This window comes from Sapajus apella, unplaced genomic scaffold (genome assembly GCF_009761245.1).
Source record: "Sapajus apella isolate SASKATOON/1434 unplaced genomic scaffold, GSC_monkey_1.0 scaffold63, whole genome shotgun sequence".
Lineage (NCBI taxonomy): Eukaryota > Metazoa > Chordata > Mammalia > Primates > Cebidae > Sapajus > Sapajus apella.
The window spans coordinates 4267679-4281722 of NW_022437003.1; the positions used below are offsets into that span (position 1 = coordinate 4267679).

The 14044-nt window shown below is 41.4% G+C and overlaps 1 protein-coding gene and 1 long non-coding RNA gene across 8 annotated transcripts in view; both read right to left on the reverse strand.

Moving 5' to 3' along the window:
* CDKAL1 (CDK5 regulatory subunit associated protein 1 like 1) overlaps window positions 1-14044 on the reverse strand; it is a 718338-nt gene that overhangs the window by 523163 nt on the left and 181131 nt on the right. The window lies entirely within an intron of this gene.
* Window positions 1322-5944, reverse strand: LOC116529817. Its single transcript, XR_004259681.1, has 2 exons — window positions 5833-5944; window positions 1322-5790 (listed from the first exon to the last, which is right to left on the reverse strand). It is a non-coding gene; the product is annotated as an uncharacterized LOC116529817 (long non-coding RNA).

A 14044-nucleotide genomic window follows, 5' to 3' on the forward strand; every position in this document is an offset into this window, starting at 1 on the left:
GCATCCCTCCCTTCTGTGTTCCTTCCCTTATCTTCTCCTACTTTGCTCATTCACTGTTTTCCAGCCACACAGGCCTTCTGAGTGTCCCTGAGAAAAAGTCATGTGTTCACCTACGTTACGCCCTGGCACTGCCACTTCCTCCACTGATACACTCTTTGCCCAGATGTCCAGATGGTCAGTTTCCATCATCTGCCTAGACTTTGCTCACATCACCCTCTCACCTGTTTAAACTCTTATACCCCACAGCAACCCCACGGGCTGCTTCCCTGCTTTATCTCTTTTCTTTTTCTGAGATGGAGTCTCACTTCTTCACCCAGGCTGGAGTGCAGTGGCACAATCTTGGCTCACTACAACCTCCGCCTCCCGGGTTCAAGCCATTCTCCTGCCTCAGCCTCCCAAGTAGCTAGGATTACAGGCATGTGCCACCACGTCTGGCTAATTTTTTATTTTTAGTAGACACGGGGTTTCACCATGTTGGCCAGGCTGATCTTAAACTCCTGACCTCAAGAGATCCATCCACCTCGGCCTCCCAAAGTGCTGGGATTATAGGCGTGAGCCACTGCACCCAGCCTATTTCTTTTTCAAAGTATTTCTCACTTGCTCCTCTACTATGTAATTTTTTTTCTTTCTTCTTTTTTGAGACAGGGCCTGGCTCCATTTCAGGCTCAAGTGATCCTCCCACCTCGGCCTCCCAAATAGCTGGGACTACAGGCACATGCCACCATGCCCTGGACACTTCTTGATTTTTTGTGTTTTAGACATCGGGTTTTGCCCAACCTGGTCTCTAACTCCTGAGCTCAAGCTATCTGCCCACCTCAGCCTCCAAAGTGCCGGGATTACAGTGGTGAGCCACGGCGCCCACCCAATTTAACCTTCTAACAGTGTGTCTCCATCCACCTCCCGCCTCCAGAGCATGAGCTTCATGAAGATGAGATTTTTGTATATTTTAGTCCACACAGATGTTACCAGACTTAGACTACGCCTGGCACATTGTAGTAGCAAAAAGGAAACAGGAGGGGACTAAAAGTACAACCATGAGGAGCAGCTAACATGAACCATGGCACAGGCACATAAAAGAATGCCACCGTCATTAGAGAAGCCCGTAGGAAAATGGTTACGCGCCCGGACTTGAGCCAGGCTGCCTGGGTTCTAACGCTGGCTCTCCTATTGACTGACTACACAACGGTCGCGGAATTACTTCGCCTCTCTCTGCTCCACCGTCTTCACCTACAATAGAAGTTCCCACCTCATGAGGCTGTTGTGAGGATTAAATGTTGTTAATATGTGAAAGGCACTTTGAAAGTGCTGGCGTGCAGTAAATAACAGAGAATTACAGAGATCTACAAATGCTGACAAGGAAATGTGTCCACAATACATGGTTTCAAGAAAGTAGCAAGTCACAGAACAGGGTGTAAACTGTGTCCAATTGTCATAAGGAAGGTACATGCATAGAAAAACTGAAAGAAGATACTCCAAATTGTAAATAACTATCTTTGTAGCTATTTACTACAAAGTAGTAGTTTGTACTACTACTTTGTTGGATAAGACACTAAGAAAATAAAGAAGAAACTCCCTTTGCCTTGACACCAAAACAGAGCAAGAGGAAAGGAAGAGTTTTCCAGCAGCTGCGGTAAGGCTGCATCCTGACAAGCTCCTTAGAAGGCATCACCTCAAGATTAAGACTAAGAGGACACAGATGTCATCAACAGTACCTCCCTATCTACCTGCCTAACCTGCTTTATATAACCTCAGTGAGTTCCCAACATTAGGAGAGCTTCTCTTGGATAGGAAGGTTGCCTGTTTGAATGGAGGTCAGTATTTTCTACAATATTCCTGGTAAGTGGTCATGTGACTTCTGCTTTATTTCATCCGATGCAGGGATAGGGAGTTCACTACTTCAGAACTTCCTGTTTAATCACTGAATGCCATGTTATTATTATTAAACTTTAATTCATAATAGCTTTCACCTATTCATCCAAATTTGTCCTTTTAATCAAAAACCTGAGCTACATCCCAAATCATTTTTGGTCCACAAAAAAAAAAAAAAGAAAGAAAGAAAGAAAGAAAAAAGCAAAAGGAGTAATAATTCTAACAAAAGTGTTTCCATGTCATGCTTACTTTTCTTATTATAGGGAATACAGCAAATCTAAGTGATTTTGTAAGGTGACTGCCTCAGATAATCAGAGGACATGTAGAATTCCAAATTTTTAGAAGATATGAAAAGCTTTCTAGCCCTGTCATTTCATCTTGTAAAAGAGGAAACTGAGGATCCGAAAGATTAAACGGCTTGCCCAAGGTCAAAGTAAAGACAGAGTCATTACTGGAAATCATCTGTCACTGCCCTTTGCTTCAGTATAATAATGCGCTAAGCTAGGGGTTACCAAGATCCATCAAGCTGTGGGGCCTCATAATAAATAATCTCGGTAAGCCATATATATTGATTCTTCTCTTCCTTTTGTAGATGTCACCTATTACTTCTCTACTGAATTTCTAACTTATCTACTCCATCTACCACCACCATTCTAACTGCTATGTAATGAATCTATAAAAAATTTTGCAGTAAATGATGAAAATCAACAACTTCCTTTTAAATATGATTTTTGAAATTCATTAATGGATATTTATTTTGCGCCTATTACGCATACAATATAGGCTTAGATGAGGGTCAGATACCAAGAGGAATTTTTGCTTCAGAGAATACACATGAAGTTGGAGAGGCCACCCTCCACTGAGATACACAAATTATACAGAAATACACATGAACACATAAATAAAACTTGAGGGCATTATTTGTACATTAATAAATACAAACGAGCTCACAGACTGGTGGCCACTAGACATTTTATAAAGGCACTCACCAAGGAAAACAAAAGCGAAGAACAGAAAAGCCCTCATTTACCCCAAATACATGCAGTTACATGTAAATGCATATGATTACATATAATCATATACATGCAGTACTACAGGACTATATTGCACACATTACAAAATATACCTTAAAATTAGTATTTTTTAAAGTGAAATGCAGCAGAAGAAAATTAACGCTCTGAGTTCAAATAGGAGAGAACTCACTGCAGTTGTCTAAATATGGGACTAATGGTCCTTATAAAGCCCTGTGTAATATTATCAGTCACCTTGAAACTTATCTCCTCACGGCAGGGGACAAGAATGCACCATCCAAAATATGCTGGTAGAGCATAAGGACTATTTTGAGCTGAAAGCATTTAAGAAAAAGCAGACAGAAAAAAAGCTTCCTGTCCTTCCCCCATCTTACTAAAACCAGGACATAAGGTTCCATTTGTAAGGGTGTCTCCCTCTCCAGTATCAGGGAGAGAACTACGCTGAAGGCAACTCTAGCACCTGAAAAGACTCTAGTTTGCATTTCAAAAAACCTTACAAATGACCCTTCTTTACTGTATCCTGAGTCCCTTTCTCAGGATGTACCTTCAAGAAGCCCCAAACCCTTTCTTCTTTTTCTAACAAGACTCTTCTCTATACTTGGTTCCCTTTGTTATAATGGTATATAAGCCCCCAATTCTAACTGTGTCCGCAAGTCACATTCATTTTTTAAATATTGTATATCCATATGTAATTATACGTATGTTTTTATTCTTGTTAATCTGTCCTTTGTCATTTCTGATTCATAAGCCCCGACTACTGAGCCTAAGAGGGTAGTGGAAGAGATTTTTTTTCCTCCTTTACCTGCAAGATCAAAATGATGCCCCTTAATCAACTAAGACAAACCCTAAGGTTAAGGAAACTGTTACCTATGGGTCAAGGGTTCAGGGCCTGGCTGGCATGGCATTTTTCTGAATTCCTATGGTTACAAGAATAACCACCTTCGTGTTTAACTCCTTAACAATAGGAGCTATCAGGTAAATTATCAGAACTGATTTACAACCCAGGCCACCTGATTAGACAGATGACTGGCCTTATAAACATTCTTTTCTGATAAGCCACCAGAGACCAGAAACCAGCTCCAGCTAGCTTATAGTGGCCACACAAAGTCTTTGTGTGTATTGTTCACCTTTCCACATGGTGAAATTCCGCCTCATTTTAATGCTAAAACCCCACCTCAAAGTGAATATGAGGTATATGCAGCTCCTCTCATAAATATGTATAGCTTTTCCCCCACACCTGCTGAATGGGTATGACTCCACTGTGTAATACAGAACTGGGGAGCCATAAAACGCAGTCTGTCCTCTTCCTCTTCAAAGAGACAGCCCCTTCAGTCCATGCTGGAGACTTCCTCCTCCCAGCTTACAAACCAGTACTACCAGTAAAAGTTCTCCCTTCTGCTATTTAGCCATCCTGTGGGTCTTTGGGATGACACTTCCCTATAACACAAAGTTTAAGGTTCAGTGGTATTTTTTGTGTTGTCAACAAAAAGAGTCAAACTCTAAAATATTTAAAGAGGTTTATTATGAGCTAAATACGAGTGACCATGGCTCCAGGCACAGTCTCAAGAGGTCCTGAGAACATCTGCCCAAAGTCAGTGGGTTACAGTTCAATTGCATATGTTTTCGGGAAACATAAGACATCAATCAGTACATGGGAGGTATATACTGGATTGGTGCAGAAAGGTAGGATAATTGCAGGGCAGGTTGGGGGAGGGTCGCACAGCTTATAGGTAGATTCCAAGATTTTCCGACTGGCAACTGGTCAAAAGAGTTATTATCTGAGACCTGGAATCAACAGAAAGAACTGACTGGGTTAAGAAATGGGGTTATGGAGACCAAGGTTATTCTGCAGAAGAGGTCTCATAAGTGGCCACCCTTAGAGACAAATAAACGGCAAATGTCTCCTATCTAGAGCTTTAAAGTGACAGACTCTCAGATGCAAATTTCCCCCCCTAAAAAATGGCTTTGGAAGGCCATTTTAAGATATGGCCATAAAAACCACATATTTTAGGGTAAAATATTTTGATTTTTCTTATCTGTCGTGTGATGTTATGCAAGACTCACGTTGAAAAGTAAGGCATATCATACATATAATAAAACCCATCTAATGAGATTTTTATGGTTCTTAGGGTGTGACTCCCTAGATATCTTAGTTAAGTTGAGCAAGAGAGAGAAAAGGTTAGAGTTTAGTCTTCAGTGTAACTTTAAGAACCAAAGGAAGGTCAGATGAGCAAGACTTACGGAAGTCAGATCACTGCATATATGCCTCACTTTGCACAGGATGAAGCATCTGAACTAATTATTCCCTTCCCTTCTTGCTAAGCAAGGTGAAGTAAAGCACTCTGTTCTTAAAGGGATTAACAAAAGTAACCTCAAGTATATGGCATGTATTACATATTCCTATTATGAAGAATATCCTCATAAAACGAAAAAACAAATCTATAATTAGGTCACCTCCCCTAAGATCAATATCCTGATACTCTACTCACAGCAACACTGTAGAAGTTAGTATCTTTCAATAAGGGCAGAGAGAAAAGAAAAGGTGGGGCTGGGGAGGAAATTAAAGAATATATCAGTATATTAGAAGATCTCAATAAAGGGACACTAAGAAGAGAAGCCCTGATCAGCTGTTACATTTACTGAATTCTCCATCCAGTCTGCACATCTCAGTGTACTTTACCCGAATTATCACATTCACCAAGAATGACTAAAATTAAATGGGGACATGCATCTATATTCTAGGGTAGGGAAGGAAGAAATTTACAATTCTGGTTCATACTAAAAATTTAATTAAAGGAATAAGGTTTATGAAACACTTATGTTTTCTAACTTAGTGTTAAGAAGTCCTGAAGGAAAAAGCATACTCGGGCTTATTTCTAGCTCCATCTACCTAAATGCTATGGGAGCTGGGCTTATTTCTGACTTCATCTACCTAAATGCTATGTGAGCTGTAGTACTATGAGATCCCAACCTGGTTTCAGGTGGAAGACACAGCCAAATGAATGAATGAATGCATGCATGCATGCATTTGTTTGTTTGTTTGTTTGTTTATTTATTTATTTATTTATTTGAGGCAGGGTCTCACTCTGTCAGACAGGCATGCAGGGCCATGATCTCGGCTCACTGCAACCTCTGCCCCCCAGGCGCAACCTCCAGAGTGGCTGGGACTAGAGGCACGCACTTCCACTCTCACCCTTTTTTTTTTTTAAAGTAGAGATGGGGTTTCACCATGCTGCCTATGTTGGTCTGGATCTCCTAAGCTCAAGCTAGCTGCCCACCTTGGCCTCCCAAAGTGCTGGGATTGCAGATGTAAGCCACTGCGCCCAGTCTTGAATTTAGAATTGGCTATATAATCTGAATTAAAATGTTTTAAATTCATAAAAGGTTATCATCAAACAAAACTTTAGAAAGTTTTTTTACATCTTTATTAAAGTTACTTTTCAAAAAAGGTATTAATGTAAAAGCTACTCCCTTGGAGGGAGTAACAAAAATGCCCTTTGTTATTTAAAATAATAAAAATGTGGCCGGACGCAGTGGCTCACGCCTGTAATCCCAGCACTTTTGCAGATCAAGGCGGGTAGGTCACTTGAGGTCGGAGTTCGACACTAGCCTGACCAACATGGTGAAACACCATCTCTACCAAATAAATCCAAAAAAGAAATTAGCCAGGTGTGGTGGCTCATGCCTGTACTCCCAGGTACTTGGGAGGCTAAGGTGGGAAAATCATGTGAACTCGGTAGGCAGAGTTTACAGTGAGCCAAGATCACACCACTGCACTCCAGCCTGAGCGACAGAGTAAGGACCTGTCTCAAAAATAACAACAAAAGTGGCAAAGCAAAGGGGCACATGAGCCCTGGAAAAGATAAGAATCTGTAATGGTGTCTCCTTAGCAAATCTACCTCATCACAAAATTCCCCACCCACTGAACAGAGGCAAAAGAAGAAATGAACTTCCTTCAAAGCTGAGCTGCAGCAAGTTGTAATTCTTCATAATCAGAAAGTCCCACTAACGGGGCAAGAAGCAGAGACTAACAGTGTCTTAGGACACCTAAAAAGGCTCATTTTTCTTTCTGTTCCAATAGGACTCCTGCAAACATGGTGAACATGCTGAAAGCCGTCAAACTTTCTGTGACAAGTGTGGCAAGCACCAACCCTACATAACGCACAGTAAAGAAAAGCAAGCGATGCAGGATTTTTCTCAGCCCCTTCGCCAGACTCATGGCAGGGGATCCCCCTCTACTCGGCCTGCAGCACTCAACCCCTTGTGGTGGGAACACATGAGCGAGGGAGTGTGGACCTGGCCAGCCGCTCCAGGAGCCGACACAGGAGCAAGCTCTGTGTGGGGCCCACAGCCAGACCAGGCGTGTCGCTTCAAGGGGAACATGGCTGTGCCCAGGTGAGGGTGCCCACGACCCCGAAACCCCAGAAAGGGCGATACAGTGCTCCTTTAGTTCTGACATCCATAGAGAGCAGTGTGTTAGCAGCTCAGCTGGCCCTTGAGGTAGCATCCAGGGGAGGGTGCCTGCAACCCTGAAGCCCCAGAGGGAGTGTTACAGTGCTCCTTTAGTTCCACTGCTCACGGACTGCGGTGTGTTAGCACCTCAGCTAGCCCCTTGCCTCATCACGATGGGCAGCTGCCCTCCACTGGAAAGGGCAAAGGCACGGTGTGGCAGCCTTTCCGGGTACCGGCACTTGGTGGGTCCCAAGCGCTTGTCCAGCATTCAAGAAGAAGAGGTCACATGGAAAGTTGAAAGATAATGAAGGTGGAGAAGTTTATTGAGCAAAGAAAACAGCTTTCAGCAGAGAGGGGAGCTGGGAAGGGGACAGGAGGCGCAGATCGTCTTCCCCAAAGTCAAGCTGTCCCTACCCTGAAGTCAGGCCATCTCTCTCTCTTTCTCTACCAACTCAGTCTGGGGTCTTTATAGGCACAGGATGGGGGCAGGGCAGGCCATAGGTGGTTTTTGAAAAGGCAATGTTCGATTGCTAAAAAGGCATTATTCAGAAAGAAGCAACCAGAAGAGAGTGGGCAAACAGGAATAGAAGTTCTTGCTTTGGGCTACGGATTTCAGGCTGTTTTTGTTTTCGTTTTTGATGGTGGGGTTCCACCAGGGACCCACCCCGTCTGCATAGAATTTCTCTGCCTCCTGCCTCTGATACAAGGATTCTGTGTATGTCCAGGGTAAGCAGTATTATGACAGGAAGCAGAGTGGCTATGGTGGACATACTAAACCCATTTTCTGGAATTCTGGCAAAAGGCTACAGCTAAAAAGAAGATTGTGCTCCTTGAAGCCCAATTGCAAATCTAAGAGAATGCTGGCTGTTAAGGGATGCAAGCATTTTGAACTGGGAGGAGAAAAGATGAGAAAGAGCCAAATTAACTAGTTCTAAGCGTCATCTTTTGTTTTATTATGAAGACGATAAAATCTTGAGGTTATATTTGCGGGGGGAAAAAACCTCATTTGTAATATATTCTTCTTCAACTATTTCAGAACATATTATGGTCGCAAATTATTTGTGTTGTTTTTACAGAAAATGATTTAAAACCATCTGCATTATCCGTAGTCCATTAGTTCTTTCTATAAATATCTCTCCCCTATTAGACTATAAGCTCTATGAAGGCAAAGCCTAGATATGATTCACTTTACAGAAGTCGGAGTGCATTTTCAAGAAATCTTTTGCAATTTAATAAACAAAAAAGCCAATGCCTGAAAATAACATTAGAATCATTCATTAAATACAGTTGTGATTAATAGCCATGCTTTTGTCTCTTAAGGTTTAATAAGATCACTAGAGTAAAAGGGAATTTATTTTTTTAATCATCTGAAATATAAGTGACGCATTTCATCATTGGATTCAATCAAGGGGAATGCATTTGACTGGCATCAACATTGCTTTATGTTTGAAATGTACGATAAACAAATTATTATCATTTTCACAAGTAAAAGAAACCGCCTATAAGAATTACTATCATATTCCTAAAAATTATTTGCTTTGTGTTGAGAAAGCATCATTTACCCCTCAGCTCTCTTTTTGCCCCTTCCATTTTGCTTTGCAAAAAGGGGGAGAAAAAAAAAGCCTAACTACTGTTTTCATAATATCCTCAGAAAAGTAATACAGCTGTTGGGTATAACTAATCTGACCGAAGATCAGAAACGCATTCATCACAACGCTATGCAATATAATGAAACTTTTTTTTTGAAGTCTATTATATGGTAATGTAGTATTTTATTTATTCTGTCCATTAGCAACTAGTATTTGAGAATATGTACAATATTAATTGAACATAATCTAAAAGAGATCAACTTTCATTTGTTCACATCTCAATGCTGGGTATTAATAAGAGAGATGGAAAAATTAAACATGGTGAAAATTATGAATTCAAAAACTAATAAATCCTTGATGTTAGTATGTCCACATACAACTCGGTTTTTGGTGTAAAGTTCTCTGGCTGCAAGAAAGAACATTTGGTTTACTTCACTAATAGGAATAGCTCCTAATGCTGGAATGGCTGCTTCTTGGTATTTCTTCTGTTGCTGATTTTTAGTATAGTTATCTGTGACTAAATGAATTAAGTTGAGTGGGGAGGTACTCATCGTATTAATTCCAAACAAGAGAATATAACTGATTACTATAGTAATAAGCAGGTAAACGGGTAATGCAGCTGCCTAATACTTACTTATTTAGAGACAGAGTCTCACTCCTGTCACCCAGGCAGGATCAAGCAGTGGTGAGACCTCTGCTCATTGCAGGCGCGACCTCTGCTCATTGCAGGCGCAACCTCATGAGCTCAAGCGACTTTCCTGCCTTGGCCTCCTGAGTAGCCGGGACTACAGAATCGAGCCACATTTTGGGTTTTTGGTTTGTTTCTTTGTTTTCGTAGAGATGGAAGTCTCGCTACGTTGCCCAGGCTGGTCTCAAACTCCTGAGCTCAAGCAAACCGCCCGCCTTGCCTCCTGAAGTGCTAGGATTACAGGCGTGAGCCACTGTGCTCGGCCAGCAGCTGCCCAGTATTTTTCAGGCTAATAGATTAAACCTACAGAGTTTAACCAAGATTCAGAAATCAAGGCCCACTCGAGGTAAAGTATACAGCCAAATTGGGAGCTTGAAAACAAAACGCCATAAATTGTTCTTTCTGGCAGTGGCCATGGTGAATTTTCTAACATTTTTTTCTGGAGCAACCTCGGCACTGAGTTCTCTGCGCAGGTGCAGTCTAGGGAGCCACAGTGCAGAGGAAGGAAAATGGAGTGAAAGACCTGGTACACACGACTGCAGCCTCCACCTGAGCGCAGCCACACGGTGACCTATTTTTTTTTTTTTTTTTATTTAGAGGGAAACATCTTTTTTTTTGTTTTGTTTTGTTTTGTTTTGTTTTGTTTTTTTGAGACGGAGTTTCGCTCTTGTTACCCAGGCTGGAGTGCAATGGCACGATCTCGGCTCACCGCAACCTCCGCCTCCTGCGTTCAGGCAATTCTCCTGCCTCAGCCTCCTGAGTAGCTGGGATTACAGGCACGTGCCACCATGCCCAGCTAATTTTTTGTATTTTTAGTAGAGACGGGGTTTCACCATGTTGACCAGGATGGTCTCCATCTCTTGACCTCGTGATCCGCCCGCCTCGGCCTCCCAAAGTGCTGGGATTACAGGCTTGAGCCACCGCGCCCGGCCCAACATTTTTATTTTTCACGGCAATAACCACCAGAGCTGGAAACAAACACACCCTGGAATCACTGCCCACTTCCAGTCCCAGAGAGCACAGCATTTTGTGAAACCAATACTGCCGACTCTTCTATGTGAAAATGTCCCTAATATCAACATAAATGGTCAATACAGAATCCATTGCTGAGGGTAGGCAGGCCTGTCAAGTTTCTACTGTTTGTAATGTCAGCCCCCCCCAAAAAAACCAATAATCAATGATCAATCAATCAGTTCCAATCAACCCAGTGATAATCAATTCCAATTATCAACTGAAATAACCAAGAGACTTACACTCATCATTTAGTAATATGATTTAAATAAACCAAAGAATACCAAAATAATACAACTAAAACCAGATTTTCCTCATTTTTGCCATTGTCCATTATGTAGAAGAAACTAAAGCTCAGCAGAATCATATAGAAAGAGACACAGGGCTGAGCCATGTTTGCCTTGGAAATGCACATGTTCAGGGTACCTCCTTCTAGTTTGTGTGTGACTGTCCCTGAGGGATAGCTACAACAATAAAAAGGCTAAAAAATAGAATAAAACTTATAAAACACACACATGAAAAATGATACACAGAAATGCAGCAAGTAGGAAATTTTTATCTAACAAACTTATTGAGCAATCACTATGTAGCAGGTATAAAATACTTGAAGTCAAAAATTATATGTGCTAAGGAGGAAGAAAACAGATTTGGTTTGTTTATATAATCCCATTAATTATCCGTTTGGCTTTATTGGTACAAACAGAGTATGTCATTCTTGGGCTTTTTCTTTTTTTAATTATTAGAGGTAGGTGACATCCATGTTTAATTTAAAAGCTCTATTTCTCTTTGGAGATTTTTCTTTGAATCCTACTGAAATAATTTCCTTTAAGTAACTGTATATTTTACTAATGCAAAGATGTGAATATTCATGTACATATATACAAACAGGTATGTAAACATGTGAGAGAGAAATCCAAAACCCTATGAGGCTAATGCTATCTCATTTTAATCTCAGAACTCATAATCAGGGTATTACATATTATTTGTATTTTTACACATGAAGAATATTAAACTGTTACAGTAACATAAATAATTCTTTAAAATTCTGAAAACGAGTGGGATCTGAAAGAAAGAAGAGCATTATACCCATAATTACTATGGTAAGTTGCTGTGGAAGAGCAAGTTATAACTGAAACCACATTAGCTCTTGCAACCATAGCCTTATTTAAAATACAAAAAAAAACAGTATGTGTGAATTTACCATCTTCTAAATCCTTCTAAAAGGTAAAGTCAAATTGTATAGTTTTATCCTAGTGAGGTGACCGAGTGAACACAAGCCATACTCCCATGTCGTAACAAAATTCCACAGACAAGACAAAAATATGCATATACATGACAATAAATACATGGTATTGATGGAAAACTATGAAAAGGCCCACGAGGCCACTCTGAGCACACTGCCTATGAGGCAGCCCTGCTCTGCAAAGCATAGTACAAAAAAAGAAAACGAAAAAAAAAGAGACCATAAACAAATCATGAGGTAATTTGTCTAAAATTTAAGAAAATATGACATTTCCAAAGAAAAGTCATAAATCAAAGATAAAAGTGAGGGAGTGTATTCTCTTCCTGGGTCCACAAGGGGGCGTAGTTTCAAGGGCAAGAACTTCCCAGCGCCATGCCTCCCCCACCTCTCCATCCGGGGATTAGAGGTCTTTGTTTAAATTTTCGTGCATGGGAAAGAATCAAAGATCAATCACTCCAGCGGAAGTTTAAGGTAATTCCTTTCATAGGCCTGGAAACTTAAAGAGGGAGGGAATTCCTCCCAGGTTAAAAGTCCCCTTCTTCCACACCTGTTTGGACTCCATGTCTGGATCCCCTTCCACAATCTTGTGGAAGCTTCTCTCTCTCTCACCTTTTTTTCTTCTCCTTTTTCTCATTCTCTGCCTAAATAAATCATTTTCTACAAACCTCTTTGGGGTCTGATACTTACTTTATGAGTACAGCACCCTTGGCGGGGTCCTCCCTCCCATTCTTGGGACAGTGAGAGACCCGGAGCCTTGGAAGAGCATTCTCTCGGTGAAGTTGAGCCTCTCTCGCTCCCCCGGAATTCTGTTCCAAAAGGAACTGAGAAAGCTGGCCTTCGTAATTAAAGACAGACAAATGATCATTTGAGTTCCCTGCCCTCATAGCAGTTGGCTTCCAGAGTAACCTGCAAGTAAGCTGAGGCCACAGCATGGCCCTCAATATAAAAGTAGTTCTACGTAAAATAACAGAATTTGAGAGGGCACGGTGGCTCATGCCTATCATCCCAACACTTTGGGAGGCCGAGTCAGGCAGATCACGAGGTCAGGAGTTTGAGACCAGCCTGGCCAAAATAATGAAACCCAGTCTCTACTAAAAATACAAAAATTAGCCAGGCGTGGTGGCACGCGCCCCTAGTCCCAGCTACTTGGGAGGATGAGGCAGAATTGTTGGCACCCAGGAGACGGAGGTTGCAGTGAGCCGATACCACCACTGCTCTCCAGCCTGGGTGAGAGAGTGAGACTCCGTCTCAAACAAACAAACAAACAAAAGAGAAGTTGGTGAGGATGCAAAGAATAAGGAGCACTTATTAATTGTTGGTGAGAATGTAAACTAGTATAGACACTATAAAAAACAGCATGGAGATTGCTCAAAAAACCAAAAATAAGATTACCATTTGATCCAGCAATCCCACTACTGGGTATCTACCCAAAGGAAAAGAAATCAATATATTAAAGGGATACCAGCATTTATGTATTTGTTGTAACACTAATTACAATAGCAAAGATATATGTGGTATATATACCTAATGAAATACTATTTGACCATAAAAAGAATGAAATAATGTCACTTGCAGCAATATGGATGAAACCGGAGGTCAAGTCATTATCTTAAGTGAAATAAGTCAGGCATGAAAAGATAAATCACATGTTCTCACTTATAATGTGGGAGCTAAAAAAGTTGGTCACACGCAAGTAGAGAATACAGGCCAGGTACAGTGACTCGTGCCTGTAATCCTAGCAATTCGGGAGGCAGAGGCGGGCAGATAACTCAAGGTCAGGAATTTGAGACCAGCCTGGCCAACATGGCAAAACCCTCTCTCTACTAAAAATACAAAAATTGGCCAGGTGCAGTGGCAGGCGCCTGTTATCCCAGCTACTTGGAAGGCTGAGGCAGGAGAATCTCTTGAACCCAGGAGGCAGAGGTTACAGTGAGCCGAGATTGCGTCATTGCGCTCCAGCCTGGGCTACAGTGTGAGACTTTGTCTCCAAAAAAAAAAAAAAGTGGAGAGTAAAAAAGATAACAGACTGGGAAGGGGGAATGGGGAAGAGAAACAATGAAGAGAACTGGCTTAAAGGGAATGAACATAGAGTTAGAAAAAATGAATTCAATATTTGATAGCAGGGTAGGATAACTACAGTAAACGAACGTGCTGTACAGGG